Raw genomic sequence first — 24195 nt, forward strand, 5'->3', positions numbered from 1 at the left:
ATCCTCGACACGCCAAGTTGGCCCCAACATGGGAAGGTCCTTACCAGATCATAAGACGAACAGGTCATGGCGCGTACGAGTTGGTTGACGAAGACGGCACACCTATCCCAAGAAGTTGGAACGCAACACACCTAAAACTGCACCATTTCTGAACATTCAAATCTTTTTTTCTTTCTAGTTTTTTCTAACACACAGGCACTCTAGCATCCATCGCCATTATGTCGACACGCCCAAAACGGTGTGGACGTGACGCATCATGAAATCGAGAACATCTCGGACAATATATACTTACAAGTGACAAAAAAGTTAAGTCCCTCTTCTCTATCTTTCCTACTTCTTTTCCTTTCTATATATCATTGTCATTACTGACTTAGACATCGGAGGGCCGTTGGTGGATCCTCACGCCATCGTCCTGTTTTGCAGACAACAACATGACGCCAACATAAGCGCACACTTCGGAGGAGTAGCAAACATAAGCGTTCAACTCGACTTCGTCCAGTATCTCTCCTTAACCTTTTCTTTCTTTTCTCTCCTTGTCGTAATTTCCTCTCATTCTCATGTCGCTTTATACTGACTTAAGCATCGGAGGGCCGTTGGCTCCACCAACGGCCAATCCTCACGCTCTGCTATGTTAACAGTATGATGCCCACATGATGATGGATTCGACAAGGAGAGAACGGACGAGTTGAAGTACACAACACAGAATACAAGAAAAAAAAACCTCGAAATTGTACACACATGTTCAAAGGAAACGAAGTGAAAGGAAACATTGTCAATTTTATTCAAACATGATTGTATACATTACATAGCACAATTTTACAAACTACAAAACACAATTTAGGCCATTACAAAAATTCCTGGTACACTACAATGTACATTACATACACATTTGAATACAGATTTACATTTTCTACAGTATACATTTTGCAGCATCTCCTCTGACAGGCTGGAGGCGTCGCCAAAGTCGAACTCGAGGTATGTGCCCATCCTGCAAAACAAAGCACAAAACCAAACACATTTTTTCCAAACACAAGCAAGCAACACAAAATTGAAAACCCACAAAATATTTACATGACTTGCCCCCTTGGACAAGCCCAAAAACATCCAAAAGACTGCCACGATTAAGGCGAAACACAGCCACAATATCTTTTCGATCTCCTCAAAGGCCAAACACACAAAATATTGTTTAACACAAACCATTGTTTAAAACAAGCAACGTTAAAATTTTAATTTTTTAAGGAGGGGGGACAGAGCTACTCCTGAGGGTCTGTTGGACCTGCATTCTCCCCTTGTTCGCCATCGCCTGGTGCCGCCACCGTCTCGGCATTGGGGCTGGTTGCTGTTGCACCCTCCTCAACGTCTTCTTCATCGCTAACGGCACCAGGGGGGATATAGTCCTCGGGGAATGCAACGTTGAACTGGGCAATGTCTTCATCAGGAGTCCAACTCACATGTTTGCCCGCCTTGAATTCCTCCATCATCTCGGCCTTCATCTTCCAAGTGTAGTAACCAGCACACTCGAAAATCCTCGCCTTGACTTTGGAGAGAGACGTCTTCAGCTCGTCGACCTTAGCAAGCAGCGTCTCCTTCTCGGCATTCAGCGTTGCAACCTCAGCAGCCCCCTTTTCTTGCGCCACCTGCAGCGCCTCAGCTCTGGCCGTCGCCTCCTTGGCCACACCGCCAAGGCGACTTGCTTCTTGCTTTGCTTTCTTCATGTCGTTTTTCAGTTTTACTATTTGATCCTCTAACATTATGACATGATGGCATGTAGCTAAAGCAGATTGCAGGGCCTATTTGAACAGGAAAACAAAATAATTCTAAGTCACTGAATGACGAGATGATGATGGCATACAACAAAATAAGGAGAAAGAGAATAAACAAGCAAAAACATACCCTCCATGCATCCGAGACGCTCTCGACAGTTGCAGCAACTGGGGACAGGAACTCTTGACGCTCTCGGCTTGACGGTATCCACAGACGATCGACCTCAGGCCAAAGCTGGACTCGTGGTGCATTTGCAGACCCATAGTCGTCAGGGAACTCCACATCGAGCTTCCTCTTCCGAGAAGGAGGCGGTAGCTTTTTCTCAGCAGGCATGAACGAACCAGTCTCCCCCGTCACCGTGGCGTCGATGGAAGCCTTTGGCGGCTTCGGAGGTGACAGCACGATGATGGGTTTAGGTCGAGACACGCTCCCCAGTGCCTCCAACTTCCTCCTCAGCATCGCATGCGCAGAGGGAGCCTTGCCAGATCGTGTCGACGGGCCAGTTCCTGTTGAAAGCATTTTTTTGACGACTCAGTCTCGTCACAACAGTTGTAATTTATACTTGTTTTGAAAAAGGGCAACGAACCCAAAGCTGTAAACTAACCCTAACCCATGATTACCTGTTGATGTCGACATGTTTGCAGGTTCAGAGATTTCTTCTTCTTGAGAGGTGTCCTCACGATCGAACTTGGCACCAATAAAAGCTCTGTCCTTTAGAGGGACTCCCAACAGCATGACAGTCTTTTCTATAGCCTCGGCACCGACTCCAACCGTGTCGAAGGATGCACCTGCAAAAACAGGAAAGTGAGACAAAGTCAAATCAACAAGCCCAAAAACACAAAAAACAAACAAAATACCTCTAGCCATCCGATCCCCCGTCAAGAAGTCGGAGTCGGGCCCTAATCTAGCCAACTCCACAAAAAAGAACCGACCCATCCACCCGCGGTCGTTCGACTTGTCCGCACCAAGAAGAGCCTCCCTGTCATCCTGGACATGCAACAAGTATCTACCAGCCCCATTTCTGGACTTTGTAGGTATAAACCAGATCTTCAACCCGGAATTCCATATCCAGTTTGCCGTCCAAATGGTCGACCAGATGCATTACCCTCCAGACTTGCGGCATTAACTGCGCCGACGGCACCGCCAGAGCCTTCAGAACTCCTCGCACCAATGGCGAGAAGGGATAAGTATACCCAATTTTGAAAGGATACTCATAAAAACACACCCAACCGTCCGATACCCAATCGGCCCGTTCGTCGGGCTGCGGCAACCGAATTACCGCCGACGGAGGGAAACCACACTCCTCCTTGAGCGCCTCCAAGTGGTCGGCCGAGCATTCTTCTTGTCCAGAATATGGGTAGGGCTGAAGATTGGTCCCTCGACCAGATCGCACTCCACCACTGCCCTATTGTTCTTCGCACGGGTGGATTTCGTTCCCATTCGTTGCGACATAGAAAGAATTGAAGAAAGAAAGAAGAAGGAAAGAAGATGGAAGCAGAGCAGTTACCTGAGGAAAGGAGAGAGAAAGAGCACCGATTGCTTTTTCTGGGAGAAAGAAGAGAGAGAATGCAGAAGTGAGTAGGGGTGGTTGAACGGACAGCCCTATTTATTGGCGCAGTTGGGCGGTTGATCTTTCCTAAGCAAAGTCATCATTACTCTAACGCCGTCAGCGTTGGGGGGATCAAGGGGCAGTTTCCACCCTTCCTTCCGTGAAACCCATTTTTCCTTTTGAACTTCCCGGAATAAATTCAAAATGGGTGTGGGGATAATTGTTAGGGGGGAAAATATCCTCTTGGTGACGTGGACAGATGTGGCAAGCATTGTATACGTGGCTGCCAGCAGGTCGTATGGTAGCACCGTTCTAACTTACTCTCAACGGTTGGGTTCAACGGCAACCGTTACAAACCATTGATGGAGCCGGCCTTCATTACGTATTTATTGTTCAATTATGTGCAATTAAGCACGAACCTTACACTCTTATTGTAAAGGCCTATAAAATGGCTTAACTTTGTCAGTTTACATATACGAATTCTAAGCAATAAAAATACTATTACAACTTGCTCTCGTTACTCTCAATTATCTAGCTCGATCGATTGTTAGCACGATCATCAAGGCAAGTTCGTCTCTAAGTAGAATTTGCCCAAAACAGTAATCAAAGATGACACCTTTTAACATTTAAAGGTTTAGTCTTTTGAGATTAAAAACTCCATTTTTTAAATATACAAGTTCAAGTTTTCAAATTTCAAGATCCCACCATGTTTAGGGTTGTTCATGGTTACTTCCCTAAACTAGGATCCTTTCAAGTTAAAATTTCAATTATTTCAAGTTCAAAACTTCAATATTCAAGCTTTCAAGTTCAAGGTAACATGCAAAATCTAGGATATTTGGGTTGAGCAACCTCTCCCAAGTTGAGATTTTCGGCTTTGAATTCGTGTCGGGCGCACTTATTTTTAAGGAGCCGCTTGGCGTTCGAATCTCATGTGCTCAAGTACAAGTTTCAATTATGCACCTTTCAATATTGCCATTTCAATTATGCACCTTCCAATATTGCAATTTCAATATTGCACTTTCAATACCGCAATTTCAATACCGCAATTTCAATATCGCAATTTCAATATCGCACTTTCAATTCCGCATCTTTACTTGCCTAGTCCATTTCTAGGCAATGTGGACCTACTCCCTAGTCCATTTCTAGGGGGTCTTGTATTTACTAATTCCGCACTTTATTTAGTATTGTGATGTTGCTTTATTTGCTTTATTGCTTTCATCACCGCACATGCTAAATACAACAAAATACGAAGGTTACTTCAAGCTTAACAAAGAGAATTTCTTGGACAAACCGGCCTTAGGTTCCTTAAATTAATCTTTAAAGCAAAGTGACCACCATACAATTAGAGATTCTATTTGCTCTAAATTCAAACCCACATAGTCTAATCTAGGGTATATTTTCGAAAATGTTGTGCCAACGTACTTGAATATTTCTAAAGCTCGGGGAATAAGCATTTTGTTTCCATGCCCGGATCTCACCCATCCGTTTCGAGGATTCAAAGGCTTATCCAAAATAGAGTCACTTGCGGTCTTTCCAAACGAGACTTTAAACAATGTTTGGTGGCGACTCCTTCCAGGTATAAAAACTCTATGGTTTTCTAAAGAACCGCTCCTCTTGTAGAACGGGAAACAAGTTTTGCACACAAAAAAACCCCTTACAACTGGCGGATAATTACATCCTCTCGTAAAACAGCCCGAAGATCTTGCAATTCTGGGGCAAGCCTTTTAATCACCTACCAAAAAATCACTTTGTGTGATTATTAACACATATTGTTAAGACAACGGGTACAGATGGTCTGGGTGATAACTTTGTGTGATTATTAACACATAATTCACATCGACCAAGGACATTTTACAACATAATACTGAACATCGAACATCACGTACCATTTCAGCAACCTCTTCCGCAAGGGCCCGTCCCCCATCTCTACCAAACAGGGGGTGAAGCTCCCCGTACAAAGTATCAACAGTCTGCTAAGATATAAGCACAGATTATCTCAAATTCTCAATTAGAATAAGCCTAGCATTAATTGAGAATATGATAATAAGGTCTATATGTTCACCGTTAGCCTCCCGTAATCTTCACTGGGTTTCCTATCCTGATTTTTTGCCTCCTCTACTTCCTCCTGGGTCCAGACCTTGATCCTAGGAAACTCATCCCAGCGAACGGGAAGCCTACATAAACTGTCTAGATAGAATATCTGCATAACAAAACCACAATAATCAAAATCTTGAATGAAATATAATACACGGTACAAAAATTGAATACCAGCGCCCTCACCAGCAAAAACAACACGCAGCCACCCGTCCCAGCAGCATAACCCTGCACGTCTATCTTTCGCTGGCAAGTGTTTGCGTAGTATAATAGCCAGTTGTGACAAAACTCACACCAGTTGTTCTCTGATGCATTCTTCGCCACGCATACAACACCAAGCAATTTCGTCGACATGTTGCCACCATCAGTAGAAGGACATAAAATCTGACCCAACAACACAATCATGAAGTTCTCCATGAAGGCGGCCCTGTCACGCTGACTTTCATGGGGCTTTAATTTGCCTACACTGTCAACCGGACCTTGCAACACCCTTACAGAACTTGATATGATCACCGTACTCTTGGAAGTTGAAGTATTTTTCTCACCGTACTTCCGGGCCATCGCCAAAACTGAAGGAATTATGTCCTTAGACATTTCCGGCAATTACTAAATACAAATAGGAATTAATTATGAAGATAATAAGTTAATTATTTTAGTAATCATATTTGCTTGCTAGAGAATAAATGTGATTAGTAGGACAATATTGATTGGACCTACAACTAAAATAATTTAATCCTATAAGGTCACACATATAAGCACTAATTGGAATGGGCCAAAAAGGCCCGATGGCAACCGGTCTATTAAGGGAAAGAATGTTGGGCTTTGGTTTTGTGTTAACCTAAAACTCTCACATTATAATAGTTATAATGTCAGGGATTTAGAAATCACGTTCATTCAATATCTGACAAAAAGGAAAACACAAAAACCCTAATTCTATTTCTCTGAAACGTCGTTCTTCCCAAACAAAGCAAGAGATTGATCGTGATCGTTCTCTTCCGTACTAGCATACATGGGATTCAATTGGTGCTTGTGGACTAAGTAGAGGAGCAACAAGTGGGGCTCTAAGATCTTTGAAGCATGCATACGAACGGGAGAACACGCTACAAAGGTGATTATTCTTTCGACTTAATCTGATCTATATTATTGTTATGCATGTGATCCTGTGATAGATGTTAGGAAATTGTTTCCTGAAATTCCGCTTTATGCATCTATATGTTCCTACAGTGGTATCAGTTTTAGCCTCTTGCATAATATTTTATGATCATGATTGTATGCAACATTATTATTTTGATTCAATTAAGGGAAGATTTATTTATGGCTTGAATTTGCAAAATTAATATATGATATTAATTGATTGGAATCATTAAATCGTGATTTAATTAATTTTTGCTGAAAATAAATTTATAAAATTCCGAAATTTTTATCACAGGGTCGAAATTAACAGTTAATATCACATAAAAATTTTCGGATTTTTTAAAATTAAATTCGTCAGATTTTAAATTATTTAATGGTTAATAAGATTAATCATGGAAATAATTTGTTAACAATTAAAGATTTGATTTTTAATTTGTTAAATAAATCTACTGATTATCCCCTAATTTTTATACAATAGCCGAAATTTTTTGGTAATTTTTTAACTAATTTTCGGAATTTTTGTATATTAATTATTGAATTTGGTTAATTTTTATGTTTAATTCGATTAATCATAAAATTTAAGGATAACAATTAAAATTTTTGATTTTATTTGTTAAGAATATTCAATAGATCTTCCTGGTAATTTAATTCGAATTTTTCGGATTATAATTGTTATTTTCTTGAATTATTTGAATAAAATGAGATAATTATGCCTTAAATTTTGAATTCTTGTTAGATTTAATTTTAATAAAGAGTTTAAATTGAAATCTAACTTCTAACAACCCTAAAATTCAGTTTAAGGATTGTTAATTTATTCAAATTTTTTTGTCATTATTTTCGGATAATTAAACCCTAATTAAATTGTTAATCTTTAACAAAAGTTGAATAAAGATTAATTTAATTTAGGTAATTGTTACCCAAATTAAAATAACAACCTCCATGGCTGGGTGGCCACCACCCGCGACGGTGGAGCCACGGTGGAGGGATAATTAGGGAGGCGTTCCGGCGAGGCAGGGGCGGGTCTCATGCCTGCCTGCTGTTCTCTTGCTTTAAAACAATAAAATAAAAAATAAAAAAAAAAAAAAAAAAATAAGAGAAAAGAAGAAAGGGGATTTTTCAAAATCAGTTTGAGTACTTGAATTAAAAGTCCAATTGGATGTATCAGCTCTTTTAAATCAGTTTTGGAAGTTGGAAATACAATTAATTTCCAAAAAGTTTGAGTAATTTGATTTGATTTTATTTTTTTTTTTAAATTGGAAAATCAGATCTTCGTTTTGAGCATAATTCGTAATTTTCAATGAATGCAAATTCTAGATTAATGAGATTATTCTAGCCATATTTAAATAGTAATTGAATTAAAATAATGTTAAACTTAAATTGTTTAAGTTTTTAGTATTATTTTGGAAATGTTATTTGCTTATTAATAGTTAATAAGTAAATAATTTTTGTCTAATATATTTTAATATTATATGCGTGTATGGAATATTATGATATTTTGTTACAGGCAAGTGACTAGTATGGCCCAAAATAGGATAGAAAATACGATCTGCGTATCGTTTTGTATTCTTGTAAATTTTGAAATACGATCTGCGCATCGTTCTGTATTGTTGTAATTTAATTTAAAAGTTCAAATTAGATTATAAAGTTCGTATTATGAGTTCGATGAAGTAAGAAGGTTCAATCAAAAATTCAAGGATGGAGATCCAAGAAAGATGAACAGAAACCCAAGAAGATTTGAGCTTATTTTTTAGGGGCCATACCAGGATCACATTTATTTTTATGCATTTTATATTGCCTTAAAATGCTTATTCAGTTTATGTATGTGGTTATTTAAAGCAATGTGTTCACTTTTAATTAACCAACATAGTAAACTTAGGTCCCAAAATAATATTGAGTTTAAGTGCTTTTCCATACAACACCTATAAAGCCTTAGATCATGAGTAATAGGTTATGCCAAAGCAGGGTGTTGCTTATAATTCCGGGGATAGTAGGGTAGGTTTTTGAAACTTACATGTTAATGTTTGGTTTAACTCAACAAAACTATCAAAAGACAAAGTTTTGGGTTTTGAAGCTAAGAGATAGGAAAATACAAAGAGTTGTTAACCTGTCTACCAAGAGTTATAATCAGTTATAATTAGTAAAATGTTTACTTACCTCGAATACTATAAATTAAAGTAGCAGGGCCAAAGTCCGTTTGATTGTAGTGGGAGGGGATCTTGGTTAATTCTTTATTCAATGGGGACTTCTAATTTTGAATAAAGGGTAGTAGTGAATTGAATTTGTTTAATTTCTACTTTTGATAAACATTATATTGAATCTTGCTTTACTTTTTATTGTAGTTATCATGTCTGGTGCAAACAACTCTACTTTTAACTTGCGCCCTCTAATTGAAAAAGACAAACTGAATGCTACCAACTTCCTACAATGGCAAATGGCTGTGAGAATTGTTCTCAGAGCGGAAGGAAAAGAAAGTGTTCTTGACAATCCTCTACCTGAACCCTTGCCAGAAAATGCTACTGCAGCTCAAAAGCGAGCTAGACAAACTCTAGAGGATAACTCCTTGCAAGTAACATGCTTGATGCTTGCTTGCATGGAACCAGAGTATCAAAAACGTTTTGATGGTCTGGATGCCTACAGCATAATCCAGCAACTGAAAACTTTGTTTCAGAAAAATGCTAGATTGGAGAGATTTGAAGCAAACTGCAAACTTCTGGATTCCAAGTTGGAAGAGGGGAAGCCCGTTGGTCCGCATGTGTTCGATTTGATTGGACATTTTCAGACCATGGAGAAATTGGGTTTCCCTTATCCTAAGGACCTGGCAACTGACATAGTCATCAGATCCTTGCCTGAAGATTTTCATAACTTTAAGTTGAACTTCTACATGCAAGGAGGGGAGGCTACCCTGCAAGAGTTGCATGGTTCACTAATTCAGGCTGAGAGAAACTTACCAAGTAAACCTAAACATAAGGATGTTCTAATGGTTAGTAAAGGTAAGCAGTTCAAGAAGAAAGGGGCTCCCATGAAGAAGAACAAGGGCAAGGTAGTTGCCAATGAGAACTCTTCAACCAAGCCAAAGGCCACTCCCAAGGCTAAGGTAGCTGCTCAACATGAGTGCTACCACTGCCACAAGATTGGTCATTGGAAGAGGAACTGCCCCAAATATCTGGAGGATAAGAAGACTGGTGCTTTAACTTCAAGTATCTATGTCATAGAAGTTAATTTAGCTACAACTGCTTCTTGGGTATTTGATACCGCTTGTGGATCTCACATTATTGGTAATGTGCAGGGACTAAAAAGAAGTAGGAGCTTGAGCAAAGGCGAAGTGGATCTCCGAGTAGGCAATGGAGCAAGAGTTGCTGCTTTAGCTGTAGGAGATTATAGTTTACGCTTGCCTTCTGGTTTAATATTAGAACTTTATAATTGTTATTACGTTCCAGTTATTACCAAGAACATAATTTCTATTCCGATTTTGGATTCGGAAGGTTTTTCATTTCAAATTATGAATAATTGTTGTTCAGCATATTTGAATGGTATGTTCTATGTCTCTGCTAAATTATCAAATGGTTTGTATGTACTAGACTTACAAAACCATATCTATCACATAGAAAACAAGAAACACAAACCAAATGATTTGAACCCTACTTACCTATGGCATTGTCGATTAGGCCACATAAGCTCAAAGCGCATAGAGAAACTTCATAAGGATGGAATTCTCAAATCATTTGATTTTGAATCATTTGAAGTATGTGAGTTTTGCTTAATGGGGAAAATGACAAAATCTCCTTTCACAGGCTCAAGTGAAAGGGCCAATGATCTTTTAGCCCTCATACATACTGATGTGTGCGGACCTATGAGTACTTTGGCTAGGGGAGGGTACGGGTATTTCATTACTTTTACTGATGATGTGAGCAGATTTGGATATGTTTACCTCATGCGACATACACTAGTAGAAAAAAGCCCTGTTGCAGCCCCCTTATTGCAGCGTACATGTATTAATACGCTTCAACAACCAGTAGGTCAACGCGGGTCAAACTCTTTAAAGGGTTGTTGCAGCGTACAAATTAATTCTCCCCTACAAAAGAGCTTTTTGCAGCGTACATAATAAAAGCCCGCAGCAATAACCCTTTTATTTTGCAGCGTACATGGTTAAGCCCCTGCAATAGCATGTTCTAATTTTTTTCGCCGCAACGTTAATTCACACCAAACATTTCATCTCAAACCTCAACGCCGATTTCGAAATTAAATCTCGCGCTCAGTACCCCCTTTATTCTTCCCTCAGCGTTCCTTGCGTCTCACCCGTCGCCGGTGGTTCTCGCGAGTCTCCGTCGCCACTGGGTCTCGCCCGTCGCCGGTGGTACTCCAGCAAGGGTATATTTCCTCGCCTCCTCGCCTCCTCACCAGTGGTTCCTTGGGGATTTGGGAGTTATGTATTTTCGTATCGGCGGCAGAGCACCACTCCACCGTAGCGGCGTGAGTGACGGCGGTAAGCAACTCTGTCACTTCATCTTCTTGCTCCTTTTTTTTGTTGTTTCTGGGGTAAATTAATTTTGTGATTTGGGTAAGTTGAAAAGTACAGAAGATTGAAGGGTGCACACAGATTGACTCAGATCTGGGTAACATACAGTGGAGTTTTATAATTTAGGAAAAATACATTCTTGTGATTATATTTGTTTTTTTGCTTGTTATTTCCATGACCCTTTGCTTTTTTGCCCCTTCTCGTTGTTGATATTTTGGATTAATGAAAAAATATTAAATTTCTTGTTGGGCTTCTCGCAAAATTCACAAAGTTAATGATTTAAGCAATTTTTTTTTTGTTTTCCTGGGATTGATTTGGTTGATGAAGGTTAGTTGTAAAGAAACAGTGTTTAGATTGACTAGCTTTTAGAGTTTTCTTTGTTTTATTAACTAGAATTAGGGATTTTCAGTATAAATAGACAAGATTGAAGTAGAAATAGATGCCTATTTCTTGATATTCAATTGATCAGATTCTTGTTTTGGTCTTTGTTGCTGGTTATTTATCTGGGAATTGAAGATTTGAAGCTCATAATTGGTTGTTTGAGCTGTAACCTTTCCTGGGAAGTAGAGAAGGGGGAGAACAAGAGGTGATTTTGATAAGCTCATAATTGGTTGTTTGAGCTGTGACCTTGCCTTGGTTGTTGAGTGATTTAAGGACTTGATTAGGCACCAGTTTCCTTGTGATCAACACTCATGAGTTTATACAGAAGTGGGTAATGAGTCAAATTCGTATTAATTGGTATGTGATTGATGGAGTTTGTAGAGGAGATTCAGAAAGGAGTTAGTATACCAATAATGATTGGCAATCTGTTAGTGAGGAAAAGGCTATTAGTTCACCTCTGCAACTTGTTGGGCTTGTGCTGAAAGCAAAGTCTTATAGCTTATCACCCGATAAGCCTGAAACAAACACACTCTTTGTGCACAGATCAACTGCTGGGAATAAGGTTGTTGATTGCAATGATCTTCCTGTGAAAGTTAGTGAATCTGTAGAATCATTTTCTGTTAAGAATGATGAAGAAGAGCCTGAATCATTGAGGGTGTTGATCTGTAGTCATAGTTCTGGTGTTTCTAATGATATCACTGGTCAGGAAATTAGGGAGGAAGATTTTGTATCCTGCACGTCATTGGCTAGTGAAAACAACAGTAATGACGACGAAGAATTCCTAGCTTTAGAGTCTAATTCTGATGCAAATTCACCAGCCTCAAGTGATACAGAGAACACCCAATCAGCTGTTGTTGTTCCTCAAAAGTCTAATATTATGGGGTCAATTTCTATGCCAAATCCTGTTAGAGACGTGTTTGCAGTTGCGGAAGAATTCCTTTACTTTTTCTCCCCCTTCTATTTGTGCCAGACTGCTAGATACCTGATTAAGTCAGCATGTGACATGAGTGGTTGTCACGCACTTGGCAGCACTCAGTGAGAAAGTCAAACTTTTCTAGTCTTAGACCTTTTTTCTACACTTCTACCTATGCCATGTAGATGACCTAGTTGAGATATACATGTATGGATTACATTCTTTTATCTCACTTGCTTAATATTTTAACCCTTTTCAAATTATCTCACTTGTTGCATAGTCATAGTGCAGGCTTTTGGTGCCCTAACTCCCTTTCCAGTTGATGAGCTTAGGGATGGATTTGGTTGGTCCCATGTCATCCTTCCTTTAATCTTCATCTACACTTGTCTCTGAAATAGAAGTGTCTCCCGAGTTTATAGTTGTACTGTTGTAATATTCTTTTTAACCTGTGTACTGTCTCTTTTTGATCTTGCAATAACATCATCTGCCTTTATAGTTGGGGTGGAGGGTGCATATTTGCCGTCTTTTCATTTTTTGAGCCAATAATTTATATTGGGCCAGTTATTGATTACAGGAACTATATAATTATCTGTGTTAATCCAGATAATTATTGCCGGAAAAAGTAAATCAAAACTGGTATTGAAATCCAAGGCTTTGAAACCAATTATGCAAACCTACTTATAGCTTGCTTTGTGAGCCTGTGACGAGGTTGACTACATGCTTTATTCATAAGTTAGATATGTTAGTTTTCTGATCTTTTTTTACCATTTTCTCTGTAACAGCTTAGAGTGCTCGATAAAGAAGATCCACTTCATCTTATCTAATATTCCTCCTCTAGGAAACGTTGATGAGAAAGCTGCTATTGAGATGTGGAATGCAGGTGATACCCCTTTCTTGTTTGATTAATTGGCTTCTGGTGTCCATCAATTTCTTTTGTTTTCACACCCTATGATTTCTCATTCTTATTTATCCAGATTAGTCTTAGCGCTGCAGACTTAGGGGAGACTTTATGCTCCCTGAACTTTTCTAGTCGAGTCAAGGGAATCGAATATGGTCCATATTTGGTTGGTTGCTTTTTTGTTCTGTTCTGTATGAGATATTGGTGCATTCCCATTGTGTATTAGCTAGCCATTTGTCCTCTGAGTATGAACTTATGTTGGAAATATGGTAGAATAGGTAGGAATTTCTTCACTTTTAGACCAATTAAAGGGTTCAAATGGTATTTCTAAACTAGCAGAACTGTGATGGATGGATGGCCTTCAAGCGAATTGTATACATGTAGAGTTCACCTCTTATATACTCGAATGCATAGAGATTGTATGCGTACAGTTTAAGGCCGGCTAGAGATAGTCACGTTACACCATGACTACGAAGACCGGCTAGATGAGGTAATTAATTAATTTTCCTTACTCTTGATTCGTATTCGAGACTATTAGTACATTGTCATTAGTTGCTTGAATTTTAAAATGTGACATTTAATTGAATTTAATCTAATGCTCCCATCAAATTTTATCTTTTGTAAAGGTCTATACTCCGAGGAATGCGCCTTATGCTAGTGAGGAAATTGATGTGGTTCGTGAGCAATGGGCTAAGTTTTTTACGAGCAAGTATTTATTATTGGCCTGAGCGCGCTTGATTGAGTAGGTTTAGATGTTATAGAACAATCTTTTACTTCGTATATTAAAATGTATGCGTTCCTTGAAATTGGAACGTACATATATTTAAATGTATATGGTACGTGCACTTTGGTTTTGGGATATATACAAAACTACAGTTATTGTTTTTGTATTTGTTATACAGGTTTCGATATTCTATTATTGTTGTGACATGTTTCTATATTTGGTGCAAGGCACTCTAGGTATCCCTAAACAAAATTAAAATTTTCCACCCAAAAGTGCTTTGTTGCAGCGTACATATATATGTGTACGCTGCAACAAGGGTGTAAAATTTGGCAAAATTTCAGACTTGTTGCAGCGTACAAATAGATGTACCCTGCAACAGGTCGGGTCTTTTGCAGCGTACACAAATTTGTACGCTGCAACAAGCCAAGATTTTTGCCAAATTTTTTACACTTGTTGCAGCGTACATGCATATGTACGCTGCAAAAAGGTACTTTTCGCAGCGAACATTGTACGCTGCAACAAGTTCAGACTTGTTGCAGGCCCCCTAGTTGCAGCATACGATGTACGCTGCAACAGGGGTCTAAAAGCCCGCTGCAATAAGGGTTTTTTCTACTAGTGATAAGTCGGAATCCTTTGAAAAGTTCAAGGAATTCCAAAATGAAGTACAAAACCAACTTGGAAAGAAAATTAAAGCATTGCGATCCGATCGTGGTGGTGAATATTTATCTCAAGAGTTTGGTGATCATTTGAAAGATTGTGGAATACTTTCGCAATTGACTCCACCAGGGACACCACAATTGAATGGGGTTTCCGAAAGAAGGAACCGAACTCTATTAGATATGGTTCGGTCCATGATGAGTCTTGCTAACCTTCCTGCCTCATTTTGGGGATTTGCGCTTGAAACAGCGGCATTCACACTCAACAGAGCTCCGTCCAAAGCAGTAGAAAAGACGCCATATGAGATGTGGACTGGAAAAGTTCCAAAATTGTCTTTTCTAAGGACATGGGGTTGTGAAGTTTATATAAAACGTTTACTTTCTGATAAGCTTTCACCCAAGTCCGATAAGGGTCTTTTTGTGGGTTACCCAAAACAGACTAAGGGATACTACTTCTACAACCAAAGCGAAAACAAAGTGTTTGTTGCTCGCGATGGTGTCTTTCTGGAAAAGGAGTTTATTTCCAGAAAAACAAGTGGGAGTAATGTATATCTCGAAGAAATTCGAGATGAGCAACAAATGGATGAGGTTCACACCTCGTCAGAGACGACCCAGCATGAAAATGCTCAGGAGGCGGTGCATTCCATTCATGCGCCTTCTACCGTCCCACTTGGAGATAATCCATGCGAAGTCCCTCAACCTAATGAGGTGGAAACTTCTCCTGTTGTTCCCCAACGTAGGTCTAGTAGGACTGTCATTCCGTCAAAGAGATATATTGATTTCCTTTTGACTGAAAGTTCTGAAATAGAGATTTTAGAACATGAGGAACCTATTAGCTACACAAATGCTTTGACGAGTCAAGACTCCGAGAAATGGCTTGAAGCCATGAGATCCGAAATGGATTCGATGTTTGAAAATCAAGTATGGGACTTGGTTGCTTTGCCTGATGGGGTTAAACCCATAGGTTGCAAATGGATTTTCAAACTGAAAAAGGACAAAGATGGAAACATTGATGTCTTTAAGGCAAGACTAGTGGCAAAAGGTTTTAGACAAATTCATGGTATTGACTATGATGAAACCTTCTCACCAGTAGCCATGCTGAAATCCATTAGGATAATTCTTGCGATTGCTGCCTTTTATGACTATGAGATCTGGCAGATGGACGTCAAAACCGCTTTCTTGAATGGGTTCTTGAAAGAGGATGTGTACATGACACAACCACAAGGTTTTGAAGATCCAAACAGTCCAAGAAAAGTTTGCAAGCTTAAGAAGTCCATTTATGGGCTTAAGCAAGCATCCCGGAGTTGGAACCTCAGATTTGATGAGGCAGTCAAATCTTTTGGCTTCCTCAGAAATGAAGAGGAATTTTGTATATACAAGAAGTTGAGTGGGAGTAGTATTGCTTTCCTAGTCTTGTATGTGGATGACATACTTCTCATAGGAAACGACAAGACCATGCTTGAGTCAGTCAAGGAATGGCTTAAAAGTTGTTTTTCCATGAAAGACCTAGGAGAAGCTGAATACATCTTGGGAATAAGGATCCATAGAGATAGATCCAAAAGGCTGATTGGACTTAGCCAAGAGACTTATATTGATAAGGTTTTTGCAAGGTTCAAGCTGGAAAACTCCAAAAGAGGTTTCATTCCCATGCAACATGGAATTTCACTTGGCAAGACTCAGTGTCCTTCGACACCTGATGAGGTCAAGCGCATGAGTAATGTTCATTATGCCTCTGCAGTAGGGTCCATTATGTATGCCATGGTATGCACTCGACCGGATGTTGCATATGCTTTGAGTATGTGCAGCAGATACCAGTCAAACCCAGGAGAGGCGCACTGGATGGCAGCAAAGAATATCCTTAAGTACTTAAGAAGGACTAAGGATGATTTCTTGGTCTATGGTGGAGATAATGAGTTGGTTGCCACTGGATACACCGATGCAAGCTTCCAAAGTGACAAAGATGATTTTCGATCACAATCTGGTTTCATATTTTGTCTCAATGGAGGGGCTGTGAGCTGGAAGAGTTCTAAGCAGAGTACCATCGCAGATTCTACAACAGAGGCTGAGTATATTGCAGCAAGTGATGCAGCAAAAGAAGCTGTTTGGATCAAAAAGTTCATTAGTGAACTTGGTGTAGTTCCTAGCATTGAAAATGGCATTGAGTTGTATTGTGACAACAATGGTGCCATTTCCCAGTCCAAGGAACCCAGATCGCACCAAAAATCCAAACATGTGCTCAGGAGATTCCATCTTATTCGAGAGATCGTTGAAAGAGGGGATGTGAAAGTAAGCAAGGTTCATACTGAGGATAACGTGGCTGATCCTCTGACTAAACTGCTTGCTCAACCTAAGCATGAGAGTCATACTAGGTCTATGGGGCTTAGGCATATGGGAGAATGGCTTTAGTTTGTTTACTTTATGTTTACAATTGTAAAGACATTTATTATGTTTTGAATGTTTATCAATAAAAGTTCATTCTTATTTAATTGTTTGGTTTAGTATTAAATAAAATGTCCAAATAACTTGTGTTTTCAAATAGGATTATCGAAAACGTTTTGATAATGGAACCCTATAAAGTGAACTGAAATCACAACTTATTAAGTCCCTAGTCTGAATCACTAAATTGGACATAAGTGATTTATGAGAAGACTAGCATGTAATTAATTGATAGTGCAGTTCCATGGGCTATGGAGACATAGGGATGTCTAATTGATTATATGGATGTATACTTGATGCATTGAGACTTGACCTAACTAGATTCTAAAAGTAGAATCAAAATTCTATATTTAGTGGATTCCTTAGACATGAGTATGTCTTAATAACCATGAGACAATTAGTTTAACCTTGACTCTGTTAAACGCCGCGCCGTAAAAGGAGGTTATAAAAGCAGTGATCAGGTGGGCTAAGAATTGAGTGGGAGTTATGGTCATACAAGAGTGAATAAGTCCTCCTATTTGATAGGAATGGTGTCTGGGCCTCTTGATGAGCGAGAACTGAAAAATTGCATGGCCATGCGGAATGGGATTAAAATGTTAATCTTTATTTGAACAGTTCGAACTCGGCGATCAAGAAACTTGAATTTGAGAATAACAGTGTGTTATCAAATTTTGGCATTAAGAAACTTAAGGAATTTAGTATTGCTTTCTTGTCTTCGGACAAGTGGGAGATTGAAGGAATTATGTCCTTAGACATTTCCGGCAATTACTAAATACAAATAGGAATTAATTATGAAGATAATATATAATTATTTTAGTAATCATATTTGCTTGCTAGAGAATAAATGTGATTAGTAGGACAATATTGATTGGACCTACAACTAAAATAATTTAATCCTATAAGGTCACACATATAAGCACTAATTGGAATGGGCCAAAAAGGCCCGATGGCAACCGGTCTATTAAGGGATAGAATGTTGGGCTTTGGTTTTGTGTTAACCTAAAACTCTCACATTATAATAGTTATAATGTCAGGGATTTAGAAATCACGTTCATTCAATATCTGACAAAAAGGAAAACACAAAAACCCTAATTCTATTTCTCTGAAACGTCGTTCTTCCCAAACAAAGCAAGAGATTGATCGTGATCGTTCTCTTCCGTACTAGCATACGTGGGATTCAATTGGTGCTTGTGGACTAAGTAGAGGAGCAACAAGTGGGGCTCTAAGATCTTTGAAGCTTGCATACGAACGGGAGAACACGCTACAAAGGTGATTATTCTTTCGACTTAATCTGATCTATATTATTGTTATGCATGTGATCCTGTGATAGATGTTAGGAAATTGTTTCCTGAAATTCCGCTTTATGCATCTATATGTTCCTACAAAAACTGTGCCTTCCGGCATATCAGATTCCTTCACGGGCACTGGAAGCCCACTGTTCTTAAATCCAAACACATGTTCCCAATGGGAAGGAGTTATCGGCAACACATGCCCGTCACCACTAACAACATAACTATTTGCCCCATCCCCCCTGGACATCAACCAGTAGCAGAGTTGTCGAGGCACCTTGGATATTTTCAGATCCAACATCCCACCAAACCCCATTCTCTTCACACACTCTCGCCTTGATTCATCAAAACCAGCTATTATCTTCGAAAAGGCATCGGTCCTGCATAATATTATAGGGCCACTTTTACCTTCCGATCGCAGTTATCTCGCTGAGTAGCCACTACCACGTCATGGCACTTTGCATACTCACCCCTAGACATAGGCTGTTGGGGAATTGGAACCTGTGTGTGTAAGATAAAATAAGCAATTCGCAAGAGCAGTTAAGTATTAGCAAGTTAACTGATATCTACAAAGGAGTCGTCTAGGACATTTTATAGGCTTCATACATGAGTGTAACGCACGCAATTAATGTACATAATTAGGCTTAATGAGGACGGTTAATGCTGCGCTCCTAAACTTAAGTTGACATACTTAATCATCTGTTTGTAACCGCTGCCATCATACTCAACCATTGGGATCAAGCCGCCCAACCATAACTCATGCCTTGCTGGCTGACACGTATGCATCGCGATGGCACACTTGGGACACGTCACTAGGAGGGGTATTTTCCCCCTTAACAATCATCCCCAAACCCATTTTGAATTTCTTCCGGGAAGTTCAAAGGAAAAATGGGTTTCCTTGTTTTCGAAAAAAGGGAGGAAATAACCTCTTGCTTCCTCAATGACTGACGGTGTTTCGTAATGATGATTCCTTGGGAAACCAACCGCCCATGTCTTCAATAAATATACCACTTCCTTCTCTCTCTTCTCAACTGCAAAGAACCCGGTAGTTTTCTCTTCCCAAAATTATGGTAACCACCCTCTCTCCTTCTGTTATTCTAGTCTTCCATCCCCCATGTTAGAAAGAATGGGAACCCAATCGGCCCGCGCGAAGAACAAGAGAGCCGTGGTCGAGTGCGATCTGGAAGAATGACCTGTGTTCAGTCCAAGCAACATCCTGGACAAAAAGAATGCTCGAGCGGCCACCTGGGGAAAACAATATTCGGCGGCGCTCAAGGCTGACTGCAGTTTTCCACCATCGGCGGTAATTCGTTTGCCGTAGTCCGATGAGCGGGCCGATTGGGTATAGGACGGTTAGGTTTGCTTCTACGAATACCCTTTCAAAATTGGGTATACTTACCCTTTTTCGCCACTGGTAAGGGGTAATATGAAAGCCCTAATGGTGCCGCCGTCGCAATTGATGACGTAGGTCTGGCGGGTCATGCACCTTATCGACCACCTGGCCGATAAACTAGGGATGGAGTTTCAGGTGGAATATTTGGTGTACACCTACAAGGTTCGGAACTACAGAGCAGGCCGATATTTGCTGCATGTGAAGGATGACAGAGAAGCTTTGCTGGGTTCGGATCAATCGAACGATAGAGAGTGGATGGGTCATTTTTTCTTTGTGGAGTTGGCTAGTTTGGGGCCCGACTCCGACTTCTTGACTGGGGAATGGATGGCTAGAGGTATATTTGTTTATTTTGTGTTTTTGGGATAGCTGATTGACTTTTTCTCACTTTTTTGTTTTTGCAGGGGCATCCTTCGATACAGTTGGGGTCGGCGCTGAAGCGGTTGAGAAAACTGCTGTCCTTTATGGGGGTACCTTTCAAGGATAGAGCCTTCTGCGGGACAAGGTTTGAGCGCGAAGAGCTTTCGCAGGAGGAAGAGCACTCTGAACCTGCAAACATGTCGACTTCAATAGGTAAACGGGTTAACGTTAGTTACAAGTTAGGTTCGTTGCCCGGGAAAAATGCTTACATGTTTTATGATGAGACTAAGTCGTCAGTACAACATTATCTTGCAGGGACTGGTCCTGCGACACGATTTTGTTGGGCCTCGTTTGCGGAGGTTTTGCTAAAAAAGAGGCTGGAGGCACTAGGGAGTGTAGTCTGCCCCAAACCCATCACGGTGGTGTCGCCTCGGAAGTCGCCAAAGACTTCTCATGACGCTACCGTGACTGGGAGATGGGGACATCCATGGCTGTGAAGTTCGAATGCCGCCACCATCTCGAAAGAGGAAGCTGTCTGTCGAGTTTCCTGACGACTATGAGTCGGCTGATGCCCCATCATACCAACTGTGGCCGAAAGTGAACGCCAAGAGACTCTGTCCCCAGTGGCTACGACTGTCGAGAGTGTCTCGGATGTCTGGAAGATACTCTCGTCTCTGGTTTGTGCTTTTGTTTTTTTTTTGTCACCTTGCTCCCTTTGAGTTGGCGAAGATCCCTAAGTGGTCTTTGTTTTGTTTTACGAACAGGCCTTGCAATCTGCCTTGGCAACTCGCCATCATGTCATAGCCCTGGAAGACAAGTTAGCAAAAATAAAAAATGACATGAAAAAGGCAAAGCAAAAGGCTGGTCGACTGGATGTCGTCGCTAAGGAGGCAAAGGACAAAGCTGAGATGCTGGAGGCGGAGCAGGCAAAGGGGGTTGCTGACGTGGCTGCATTGACTGCCGACAAGGAGGCGCTGGTCGCAGAGGTTGACGAGCTGATCAAGGTCAAAGAAAGGATTTTTGAGTGTGTCTGCTACTACACTTGGAAGACCCGAGATGAGATGACGGGGGACTTTTTGGCGGGCAGACATGCGGACTGGACTCTAAAGAAGGACATTGCTCAGTTCAACGCTGCATTCCCCGAGGAGTATGTCCCCCCTGGTGCCGTAATTGACGAAGAAGACGTTGAGGAGGGTGCAACTGCAACCAATCCCAACGCCAAAACCGTGACAACACCAGGTATTATCGAGCAAGTGGAGAATGTAGGCCAGGCGGACCCCCTGGAGTAGTCCTTTTCTCACCCCCTTTTAAAAATATATAACTCTTAGTAGATGGTTACTTTAAACAACGGTTCATTTTGATTGGCCCATGTGTGGTCAAAAAATATTTTGGTTGTGTTTCGCCTTGAGGGCGGCAGTCTTTTGTGTTGGCTTGTACATGGGGACAAGTCTTGTAAATATTTGTGGATTTCTGGCTTTATTTGTGTTTGTGTTTGGTGTATATGGTTTGTTTTGTTTGGTTGTTGTGTGTTTTTTCAGGAAGCCTGGTGTTTGTACCTCGCTTTGATCTGGTGACGTCTCCAACTCGCCAAAGGCAGAGCTGCAAAGTAAAAAGGTTAAACCATATAAACGTAAACTTGTATTCCTGTATATGTGTAGTGTACAATGTAGGGTGTAGTTCGTTTCCCATGCGTTTCGTATGACCTATTTGTAATTTGTAAAATGTAAAAGTGTAAGATGTATTCTGTAATTCGTAATTCGTACAAGTAAGTTGTAAAATGTAACACATGAATACGTTAATGAAAATGAATTTGTAAATTTTTGTGTTCATCTTATCGATGTGTATTCCTTGTGTTTCATTTGTTTCCTTGTCGTCCCGCATTCTTCTTGTCGAATTCGTCATCAGGTAGTCATCATACTGTCAACATAACAGAGCATGAAGATTGGCCGTTGGTGTAGCCAACAGCCCTTCGATGCTTATGTCAGTATAGGGCTACATGAAATAAAATGAAATTTTGACAAGAAAAGGAAGGAAAGACAAAGGTTCAGAGAGTACTTGTCGAGACTGTGTTGTCGACCTGTATTGTTGTACTTATTTCACGGGAGTGAATGCGTAAGTCTTAGCACCATGCTGCATGCATCACCAAAATATGATCTGCAAAACGGGATGATGGCGTCAGGGTTGGCCGTTGGTGTAGCCAACGGGCCTCCGATGCCTAAGTCAGAAATGGAAATGATAATCAAGGAAAAAAAGAGAAAGAAAGGATAGGAAATATAGCTTGATTTTATACCGTCATGGTGGCGATCCTGTTTGAGTATGCTTAGGTTTGTTATGACCCGTGATGAGGTCGTGTTGTCCCCTGTCTGGGGGTGTCGTCATGTCGTCACGAGGATCTATTGTTCCTGCACTTTTAGCGTAAAACAAAAACCGACATAAATGATGGATCTCAAGGTTTTAGAAGTGATACAGCTTCAAGTGTGTTGCATTCCAGCTTCTTGGTATGGGCCTTCCATCTCTGTCAACTAACTCGTATGCTCCATGACCTGTTCGTCTCACAATCTGATAGGGTCCTTTCCAAGTTGGGGCTAGTTTCCCGTCTCATGGATCTTTCTTGTTTGGAAAGACCTTTCGCAGAACTCAATCTCCCTGTTGGAAGACTCGAGCTCGGACGTTCTTGTTGTAACTGTTTGCAACTGCCTGTTGGTAAAATGTCATCCTAACCAAAACCTCTTCTCTGAGTTCGTCGACCGTATCGATGTTGTATGACAACACCGAGTCGTTCATTCCTGGTGCCATGAAACTGCTTCTTACTGTGGGGAGTTCGACTTCGGGAGGAATTACAGCCTCACACCCGAATACTAAAGAGAAGGGAGTGTGGTTGGTTGCTGTCTTGGGTGTTGTTCTGTCAGCCCATAAAATCATGGGTAGTTCGTCTGCCCATCTCCCTTTTGCGTCATCGAGACGTTTCTTAAGGTTGTTGATGATGATCTTCTTGCTCGACTCGGCCTGGCCGTTGGCCTGAGGGTACCTTGGAAATGAAGTATGCAAAGTGATGTTATATCTGGCACAGAAATCCTTCGTCTTGTTGCTGGTGAACTGCGAACCGTTGTCGCGGACGATCTCGGATGGAATTCCGAACCGATTGAGGACATTCCATTTGATGAATGATATGACCTTCGTGTCCCGTACTCGCTTGAATGCTTCTGCTTCGATCCACTTAGAGAAATAATAGGTCATTTCCAACATGAACACGCGTTGACCTGAGGCTTGAGGCAAGGGGCCCACAATGTCCATTCCCCACTTCATGAAGGGCCAGGGGGAAAAAATAGGGCGAAGTTCTTCAGAAGGTTGGTGGGAGATGGATGTGAAACGCTGACATGAATCGCACTTTTTGGAGAAGGCGATTGCGCCTTTCTTCATAGTTGGCCAGAAGTATCCCATTGTTAGAGTTTTATGGGCTAGGCTTCGTCCTCTAGTATGATTTCCACATTCGCCGTCATGGATGTTTCTTAGCGTTAACTCGATCTCGTCGTGGTCTAGACATCTAAGGTACGACCCTGCAACTGATTTTCTGAACAAGACTATGTGGATTAGGATGAATCTGGAGGCTCTCATGCGGAAGGATCTGTCATGGGTGACTTCAGGTGGGATGGTGTGGTGTTTGAGCCAGTGTATGTATGGGTCACGCCATGATGTGGGAGTAGGTATTTGAGTTGGTGGGGTTTGCACATTGATGGGTAGGGTTTCTTTTGTAATGGTTGGGTACATGAGGTGGACTACGGGGATTGTGGTGAGTTTGGTGGGTTTCATGTTTGAGCCCAAATTTGCTAAGGCGTCGTTGTAATACCTCATATTTTTCTGTATTTACAAATTATATTTTATTATATTTATAAAGTATTTTTTATATTTAAAAAAGTATTTTTATGAATTTAATTCCATTTAATGAGAATTAAATGTATTTTATTTTTAATTAATTTAATTATTAATTATTTACGAAAACCGTATTTTAATTAAATAAATTCAACGAATTTATTTAATCGGGATTTGTTGGGTCGTGTTTTGAAAACGAATTTAATTTAATCAAAGCCCAG

Source organism: Spinacia oleracea, chromosome 4 (genome assembly GCF_020520425.1).
Source record: "Spinacia oleracea cultivar Varoflay chromosome 4, BTI_SOV_V1, whole genome shotgun sequence".
Taxonomy (NCBI): Eukaryota; Viridiplantae; Streptophyta; class Magnoliopsida; order Caryophyllales; family Amaranthaceae; genus Spinacia; species Spinacia oleracea.